This window comes from Bombus bifarius, unplaced genomic scaffold (genome assembly GCF_011952205.1).
Source record: "Bombus bifarius isolate JDL3187 unplaced genomic scaffold, Bbif_JDL3187 scf7180000008149_frag, whole genome shotgun sequence".
Taxonomy (NCBI): Eukaryota; Metazoa; Arthropoda; class Insecta; order Hymenoptera; family Apidae; genus Bombus; species Bombus bifarius.
The window spans coordinates 33,531-43,591 of NW_022884476.1; the positions used below are offsets into that span (position 1 = coordinate 33,531).

The 10,061-nt window shown below is 34.1% G+C and overlaps 1 pseudogene; it reads left to right on the forward strand.

Moving 5' to 3' along the window:
• The first annotated feature begins 3,335 nt into the window (after positions 1-3,335).
• Positions 3,336-7,382, forward strand: LOC117208664 (annotated as a pseudogene).
• The last annotated feature ends 2,679 nt before the right edge of the window (positions 7,383-10,061 follow it).

Genomic DNA, 10,061 nt, shown 5'->3' on the forward strand with positions numbered 1-10,061 from the left:
GGTCGAAGCAAACCGATAACTCCTTTCGCGAGTCAAAACGCGTCGTCTCTGACGCCACAATGTTAGTGTCACGACCGGCATACTTCAAATCCGATGGACTGACGATGGAGATAAAGATGTGGCGGCACTCGACGACAATCGGCGGCAATATCGCTGAAGTGTCTAATGAACCATCAACATCCCAACGATCCTTTCACCGAAGGTTCTAGAAGAAAGAGCACGTGGCAACGGTCGCGGACGCCTAGCAAATGCAAATGCATGGTGGGGATGTTGAGGGATGACAAAAGAAAGTAATCGCATCCGATCGAAAGTCAAATCATAAGAGCTTCAGTCTTGGAAAGTCACGCCTAGAGTTTGGAAGTGGATTGTAAAGTGAATTGTTGTTAGAAAAAAAATAAAGTTTCTTTTTTTTATTTTTCACCTCAAATTTCTTTTTTTATTTTGTTATTTTACGTGATATTAGCGCATCCGGTATCGGCAACAGCGCGTGAACGACAAATGGCAGTCGCTAGGATTCGTTACAAAATCTTTGTCTCCCGCGCGATTAATTCTGTATTTAGAATAATTTTAAATGTATCTGACAATATCAAGTATCAACTCGTCACGTCATTATTTAAATCATCCACCACAAATCCAAAAACAGAATAAGGAAAACAGAGAAAAGAACAAATAGAAAATTAAATTGCTAACATGTTTTTCTATAATAATATTTTAACATCAATATTGTAATACGCAATGTGAAAATGAAAAAATTGGAAGCAACCGAACTATGGATGAAACTAAATCACTTCGCTGCTTGTAAAGATAACTTTTAGTGTTATAAACATAAGTCAAGTAGCAAAGAGCATAAATTGAATTTACCCAAACTCTTCTTGAAATCTGACAAAATGATTCTTTATTTTGTCAAAAAAATCTTTACGTATTTTCCATTCCCATTCGTCGCTTTTTTCAGTGGCGTGTTTATCGCTACGTCGAAACTCCGTCGGGTAGCAGTTAATTTCATTTAAAGTAGAAAACTATTCAGAAACGTGTATACGTTACACAGCAACAAACCAGTCGCCCTGTTATTACCTCGTTCTCAACAGTTCAAATTTCAGGGACGACCGACTACTTAGTATCGACCCAGTACGTCATATTTACTCGCCAAAAGTATTGTAAACGAAAATTGTAACCAGACGTGCCGTTAGTAACTACCATTTTTCGCGAAACTTCTTTTTCATTTGGCGGAAATTTAAACAAACCCCGAAACACCGTGGCGTTTTGCAACTGTCTTTAATCCTTTAAGATAAAAAAGATTGACGCAAAATTTTGACGGGATGAAATTTCACGATATATTCAGGTGAAACGATGCGAAATTAAAGCGAAGCTTATAATGGGAATATAGTTTGCTTGTCTGTTGTCATAAAATGAGATATGCAGAATATATTAAAAAATATAGTATATGTAATACGAAACTTTATATTATTCATGTTATTATGGACAAAATATCACAATATGTTCATATATTTAAATCTCATCCGAAAAAGATTATTGTATGTAGAACACAGTTTAACTGTATTTTGAATTCTTGTTTATCAGATCACAATTGATAAGTTGATATTGGGATGATTATCCTCATTTGAAACAATTTTGTGACTGTTACTTGTCAATATACTTTATATCTTATGTACATTTTAAATATAGTACGCAAACTCGAAGTTGCAAGGAACATTAATAAAAATTCAATGTTTCAATAACGCCTTTCATGATTATAATTAAATATTTTTCAAAATGTCGCATCAGTGTTACATCTAGCACCCCTTCCCCCACACACAAAAGTTTACCAATTTATAATATATGTACTAGTAGATTGACAAGTTACGATTTACAGGTTATATAGAATTCTATTTTATGATTTTATAATTTTTCGTTAAATAGAATAATCAAATAACTTGCAATTAGTAAAATTTCATTTGTTTTATCGTCAAACTTGTGCAAGGGAACATATTAATGCTGGTAACTTTAGTGACTTGCAAAATTTCAATAGTGCAAGACAGGCCAGATATTCAATTGCAATTGGTTGCTATCCATATTTTCATCGGTCTTACAATAACCTTATGTTATCAATTATGAATTAAAAAGTTAATGAAATCACAACTCACCCAAGGCCAATGGGTATGACTTCTTTTCGAAGATCGATTGAAATCTCGAGTTTGTTGTTTGAGACATTCAGTTACCACAAGACAAAAACACCACTCCATTACAGCCGACGTAAACAAAACATGACAGATTCTTCCAATTCTCGGACAATAAACATAGGCTTACATACTTACTGTTTTAAAGTCACAGTCTGTCGTTGAACTTTCGCCAAGTAACTTGATACGTACATATACACGTCCCTCGAAATCAGTTTTCGACGAAAATACATACGTGATATGTTATGTTGCAACCGAACGTGAATTTCTCGCGGGAAATAGCCTGATATCGTTTATTTATGCGTCCCTCAAATACGAATTTTACTATACACTTCGTTTAAGGTACGCCATTTTGCAAAACGATTATCGAAAGATTACTGCTTACATCGAGATCGAGAATAGATTCGCAGGAAGCTGGATGCCGCGATTTCTCCCCGCGCTTTACTTTCTTCCGAAGTTGTGATTGGTTGATTTCCTGCTGCCATATTCGGTTTCGCCGAGAATCGTGAACACGTACGCTGGAAGCAATGCGGGGTAATTATTTAATTTATTTCATAATATTATTTAACATATATCGTGAAAAGTTCTGAATATTCGGATTCTTCTGTTATCGTTTCATCGTATGTTAGCATTATCAGCTCTCGATATCGAATTGACAAACAGAATTTTTCTCATACAAAGTAAGTCACATTAAGTATATGTATGTGTATAGTCGAAGCAATGCAATTAAAAATTTTTCTATTTTAATTGGAATTATTTATCACAGACATTTTACCGAGCATTCATTTTATAAATCTTATACATATATATATATATATAACCAATTTATAATATATATATGAATACACACACACACACGAATATACACACACACATATATATATATACAAACAATAGAAATACTTTCGTGTGCTATTATACGTAGTTCGATAGTTTATATTTCACGGGCCCCGTGTTGCACCCGCGTCGGTTTCGTTTCTGTTTCCAACGTATAAGTGTAGCGTCAGTGATTCGCGTGACGCGACGTAACCTTCAACGTTTGTTTTTCTCCGTTTATGCGTTGTGTGTTCGTTTGAATGAAAACGTCGCGAGTGTTGTAACAAAAACCACGGAAAACAGAAGAAGAATACGGGAGCAAAAGGAATTCCAGGCTACAGCAGAATGCCCATTGCCCAACAGGGTTTCGTTCCATGGTATTTCAACAAGGTAAGCTACCTCTTTTAGTACGCTTCAAGGCGCCTCTTTCCAACCAATTAATTTGGGTCCAACACCATTTTAACTTCGTATACTCAGAGAAAATATCGTTCTTTTGTATTTTCTAACTCTGATCTATGTATAAATTTACTGCGACGGGTCATTTCTACGGATCAACGTATCTTATAAAAACGTTGCGTGAAATGTTAATAATATATAAGTCTTGAAACATTTGTACTAATTTCATAGAGGAACGTAGTTGGTACCTTCCGGGTGGCATATTGTATGCTTGTTACATGAACTTTCCAAATATCTTACAGTTAAATGGTTGGATTGTTTACTAGAATAAGCAACACAACATTGTTTTTGATTTATTGTGAATGAATTTATAGAATCATATTATTTTACACATATACACTATCGCGCAAAAGTATCCCAACATTTGATTACTTTTGATATTATGTTATTTAATTGCACAATCAAATTGATAGTATGTGCCGATATATAATGATTACGATCTGTATTATTATCTTATTCCTATGATGTGGTTTTAACATAGGTCGTAACAAAACGGTCAAAAAAATTCTTTATTCTCAGACTCTGTAGCCTGTAAGAAACGAATTAATTAATTAAAAATCTCGGTGTAACCTACAGGTTCGGAAAAGGCTGATAGGCTTTGGTCTACGTGGTGGTTGGGAATTTTCATTCGTTTCGAGTTCGCTTAGCTGATAAATAGTGAATGTGCATTTCTTCCAAAATAAAGAAGAAAGCGAAGTCGATAGAAACGTGGGTCAAATTTGAAATCATTTCTCGGTTATGTGGAGGTTGATTAAACACGTTGGTGTATATAGTGATGAGACGTATATAGTAATGAGTTGATATTTGGTGTAGTCAAATGTATTTAAAACTATCGGCAGTACTCTTCTAACGATCTCCTTCTAACGAATTTAAATTCGACTTCGGTTGACGGTTGCGCGTAGCGGCGATATTGTTCTGTCCGGAGTTTGTTTATTATCAAGTTTCGTACCTCGAGACGGTATCAATGACCCGAGGCAAAACAACAACATGAGTTACTCTCGATTCGCATCGTCCTATAACTCATATGCCGCTACAATATGCAATCGAATAAAGTGATAAATAGCTTGCAGATGTTTACGCGTCTCTGAAAATGTTAAAAGATATAACATGTTTAACGCGAAGTATTCGTGATAATATTCGCTGCAATTTGAAATATCTGCGTGCAGTCTCGTAGATTTTGAATAAAAATTTATCTTTTATCAAAAAATACATACATGTTTTGGCCTACATATAGCTTTGTACTCTTGTAAACTAAAAGAGAAGTCGAAAAAAGGTGATGTTGACTCTTGGAGTAAAAAATTCATTTATGTCAATACTACTTTTAGAAATGCACCAAGAGAAGCAAGACAAATTATTGACGAAACACAGGATAGTCATTTCCGATCCAAAAGAAAAACGCAACTAAAATAATATGTAGATAGCTATTAAGGCAATAAATAATAAAGTCATTGAAATGATCCATCATTTCAAACTAATATCGCTTCTCTTTACTTCAGAACTGCTATAAACATTTTAAATATCATTTATGTCTTGGTTCCCTTGCGAAGTTCTCGAAGAATTCGTCAAATGATGTCATGAACAATATAAATAATCGTAAAAAATCTATATTTGTGTTTAAAAAATAGGCGAATAAAGAGAAATAGGATAATCGAGACCGGTGAAAAAGGATCAACCTTTTCAGCAATGGCAAGGCACATCCCGCATCTGATACAAGCGGAAGAGAAATCAATTTCTATCATGTCGCACGGTGAACAAGAACGCAAATACGGAATCTTTTGTATAATACTACTCCAAACTCTGTTGAGTCGCAGTAATAATAATAATCGGGTGTTGACTTCTGCTCGTTTTTACTTGAAGTTTGCTCGTTACCTCTTTGACATTTGGTGGATCGTTTTCTGTCGAAACCCGTTCCATCTGACGTTAAAATCAATAAAAACAATATTACGATAAAGACTTTTATCTCCATTGTTGTCAACTTCCGTCAAGTCTTCGTTTTCTGCTCGCTGGATATAATACGGATTCCCAAAAACTTTCTTCGTATGAAATTTTACTAATGTACATTTATCAAACATTGCACATTTTAAAATAGGTTATCATTATAAGATTAAAAAAAATAGCTAAAAATATCTTGAAACAAAAGAAACCAATTTTGAAGTTTGTTAGCCCGGAAATGTCATGGTAAGAAGGTATACTTCGATATTACCTTTACTATCGATAGGCGTCGCCGTCGTTGCTGTTGTCACATACGAGACACAACAAATCACGAAATTGACAAATCACCGGTGATCTCCTCCGTGTGTGACGGTTCGGAGTGTTATAACAGAGAGGTATAGAACGCTGATTTGGGAGACTTCTTGTACTGAGGTTTTAGTCCCTCTGAAGCGGTTATCGTCGGGTGTATATCAGAGACGCCTATCCGTTGCTATCTGGTTATTGTTTCGATAGCTGTGGCATGTAGGATGTTTTGTCTACTCTATTAGTGCTTCTAAGCGTGTGATACTGTCGACGATTCGCCTGTGCATGATTATACATTGAGTAAACGCATAGCCTGAGTTAGAGTTTTGATGATTAGGATAATCGAAATAATTCATAGCCATGGTAATATTTTAACTAATTTATTTTGTTGTTGTCTTTTATAGGCCACTGCAATGAGAAAAGAATTCCTGAAGCCAAAGAAAATGATACATCCAAATAACAGAAAGTCTATCGCTATTACGAAAAAAGCCAAAAAGTAAATACAATTACTATTAAATTATGTGATTTTGTTATGTACATTTCATTTATTTTATATGATTATATAATACTTTTGTGTAATAAAGAAGGAAATGGACAATGTGTTTTGTTTCAGAATATCAAATAGACAGAAGGCAGAAATGTCCTGCTTGATAAAACAGAATTCAATAGGAGAGAAAATATCGTGGATCAGAAACAATATGATTCCAGGCGTGTGTCCCTATACTCCAGAGTTAACTGCAAGTTTGTTAGAAACGAAGGTAAAACAAAAATGTATACACATGATGATACAGAGATTGTACATTAAAGATGTGATTAGTTATAGTTCTATATTTGATCCAAAGGTATGTAGCAAGAAATGATGAAGAAATGGAAGAAATTACTATTAAAAGGTCTATAGGTAGCAACAGGAGTAGACAGCATGCTAGGAGGGAACACATAATTAGAGTAGAAAGAACTAGGAGAATATCATACACGTGGAATAGGTAAAGAATTACAGCCAAATTTATTTTCAATATATCCTGATGTACAAACCCTCCTTTATTTTTCAGAAATTTCTGATATTTTAAATGCAACTCAGTGTGAAATGTTATTGAATTGGAATAATGAATTACAGTGTGTGAATAATTTTAAATTTATAAGGTTTGGCGAGAAAGATTTAAAGAAAGTATTAGAGCTAAGAAAAAGAATGAAAATAAGCCATATTAGAATATCCAAATCTCTGTTAGCTATGCCTGTAAACAAGAAGAATTTATTAAGTAAGTCAATTGATTTAGATGAAAATAGTGTAATGGAAATAGAATAAATTCTGTAGATATGTCTTTTTATCTTTCATCTCTATTTAAAAACAAGAAAACAGAAGAAAAGCGAACAGTTTCGTCCTTTTTTGTTTGCGAAATGCTAGAAACCGCATTTCGTCTTGCTCTTATCTCCCACGAGAAGTAGTCACGTCACAAGATACAAGAGTACGATAGAAGAGAAAAGAAAATGTTCGATTGTGAAATATACAACAAAACTGAAACATGTAGATGAATCACGTGCGCATCATTAATATTCTGCATCGTTCCTTCGCCTTTTCTTCTATTTTTTCACTAGTTGCTCCATTATTTAAGAACGAACATATAGCAATTATTCTCAAAATTGTACATTTCGAAATGGTAAGAAAATCAATAGTACAATGATAAATATACGATTTTAAAAGCTTTTTAGATTTTTTACATACTTAGCATTAATCAAATAGCTTAGTATATAAAAGAGTTTACTTATGTCGCCTGTTATAAATGCAGCTGCGTTCGTTACAACAATTCCAATTCCAAGGAATTTCTCTCGAAGATCGCAGTGAAGAATTTGCTTTGTTAAATTATTACTGGTATACTTCGTCAACTTGTGGTATATCGATACAATTTGTCAACCATCACTTTTAATAGCTTCTCGCTAATAAAAACATTTCGTACCTATTTAATAAGAAACAGTATATTCTTAATTATTTAGAAATTTACTTAATGTTGCGTCGCATGGAACATCTGCATTCCAGCCGACGCTGCCTAGTAGCCAGCGGCCCATCGCCTGCCTGCCAGACCCTCAATAAACTCACGTTTGCCAGTCAACTATTGCCTAGAAATATTTTCGGTTAGAGTTTGTAAGAGTTTCGGAGAAGTCCTTGAGTTTATTAGACTTTCAAAATTCACGGAGGAAGCGGGTAGTCGCCGAACGGAAAACCGAACACATGGCCACCAGACGCGACTGGTTTTCCCCAAAAATGAAGTCACCCCGTTCCACGCTGGTGGGAGACTTCCCCATGTCCTTCTTCATTAGCAGTGGTCATAACCAATCGGCATCGCGGATGTTTACCCTCACCCCCTTAATGAAAAGTGTGAGCAACGAATCCGCATTCTTCATTCTAAGGGCACACCCACACCAAGCTTCCTCCGGAAAAACACAAGGGCGAAAAGGACAGTCTAAAACAAGCGTCTCAACCGTCAGTCTCAAACAAGCGTCTCAATCAACAGTCTCAACCAAGCGTCTCAATCAACAGTCTCAATCAAGCATCTCGTCAAGCGGTCAGCAATTCGAATACAGTGAGTCGACAAATCCATCAATATACACGATAATCCGTCTAGAGACTCAGGTCACACTCATTCGTAGTCATCTCATATTAAATATTCATTTTGTGTACACCGAAGTTGTTGGTTTGTGAAAATATATAATAACCTGTTAGCAACAGCGTTATATTTCATTCAACTACCCTTATTATCCTAAAAGAAATAAGGGATCGAGCGATTCGCGGCGTCATAACGTATTACGTTATATGGAGCGACGTTATAACGTTATAACGTTATAACATATAACGTAATACGTTATAACGTCATACCATATAACGTATTACGTTATAACGTTATAACATATAACGCATTACGTTATAACGTTATAACATATAACGTAATACGTTATAACGTTACACCATCTACCTTATTACGTTATAACGTCATCCCATATAACGTAATACGTTATAACGTCATACCATATAACGTATAACGTTATTACGTTATAACATATAACGTTATACCATATAACTTAATATACTACATATTACGTAATACGTTATAACGCCATACCATATAACGTAATACTTTATAACATCATACCATATAACATAATACGTTATAACGTCATACCATATAACCTATTACGTTATAACGTCATCTCATATAACGTAATACGTTATAACGTCATACCATATAAACTATAACGTTATAACGTCATCCCATATAATGTAATACGGTAGAACGCCATACCATATAACCTATTACGTTATAACGTCATACCATATAACCTATTTCTTTATAACGTCATCCCTTATAACGTAATACGTTATAACGTCATACCATATAACGCAATACGTTATAACATTTAGCATATAACGTATTACGTTATAACGTCGTCCCATATAACGTAATACGTTATAACGTTATGCCTTATAACGTAATACGTTATAACGTCATACCGTATAACGTAATAAGTTATAACGCCATTCCATATAACCTAATACGTTATAACGCCATACCATATAACGTAATACGTTATAACATCATACCATATAACATAATACGTTATAACGTCATACCATATAACCTATTACGTTATAACGTCATACCATATAACGTAATACGTTATAACGTCATACCATATAACGTAATACGTTATAACGTCATCACATATAACGCAATACGTTATAACGTCATACCATATAATCTATTACGTTATAAAGTTATAACATATAACGTAATACGTTATAACCTTATATCATATGACGTTATGCCATATAACGTAATACGTTATAACGTTATATCATATAACGTAATACGTTATAACGTTATAACATATAACGTAATACGTTATACCGTTATATCATGTAACGTAATACGTTATAACGTTATGCCTTATAACGTAATACGTTATAACGTCATACCGTATAACGTAATACGTTATAACGTCATACCATGTAACGTATAATGTTACAACGTTAAAACATATAACGTAATACGTTATATCGTCATACCATATAACGTAATACGTTATAAAGTCATCCCATATAACGTAATACGTTATAATGCCATCCCATATAACGTAATAAGTTATAACGCCATACCATATAACGTTATACGTTATAACATCATACCATATAACATAATACGTTATAACGTCATACCATATAACCTATTACGTTATAACGTCATCTCATATAACGTAATACGTTATAACGTCATATCATATAACGTATTAAGTTATAACGTTTTAGCTTGTAACGTATTACGTTATAAAGTCGTCCCATATAACGTAATACGTTATAACGTCATACCATATAACCTATTTCTTTATAAC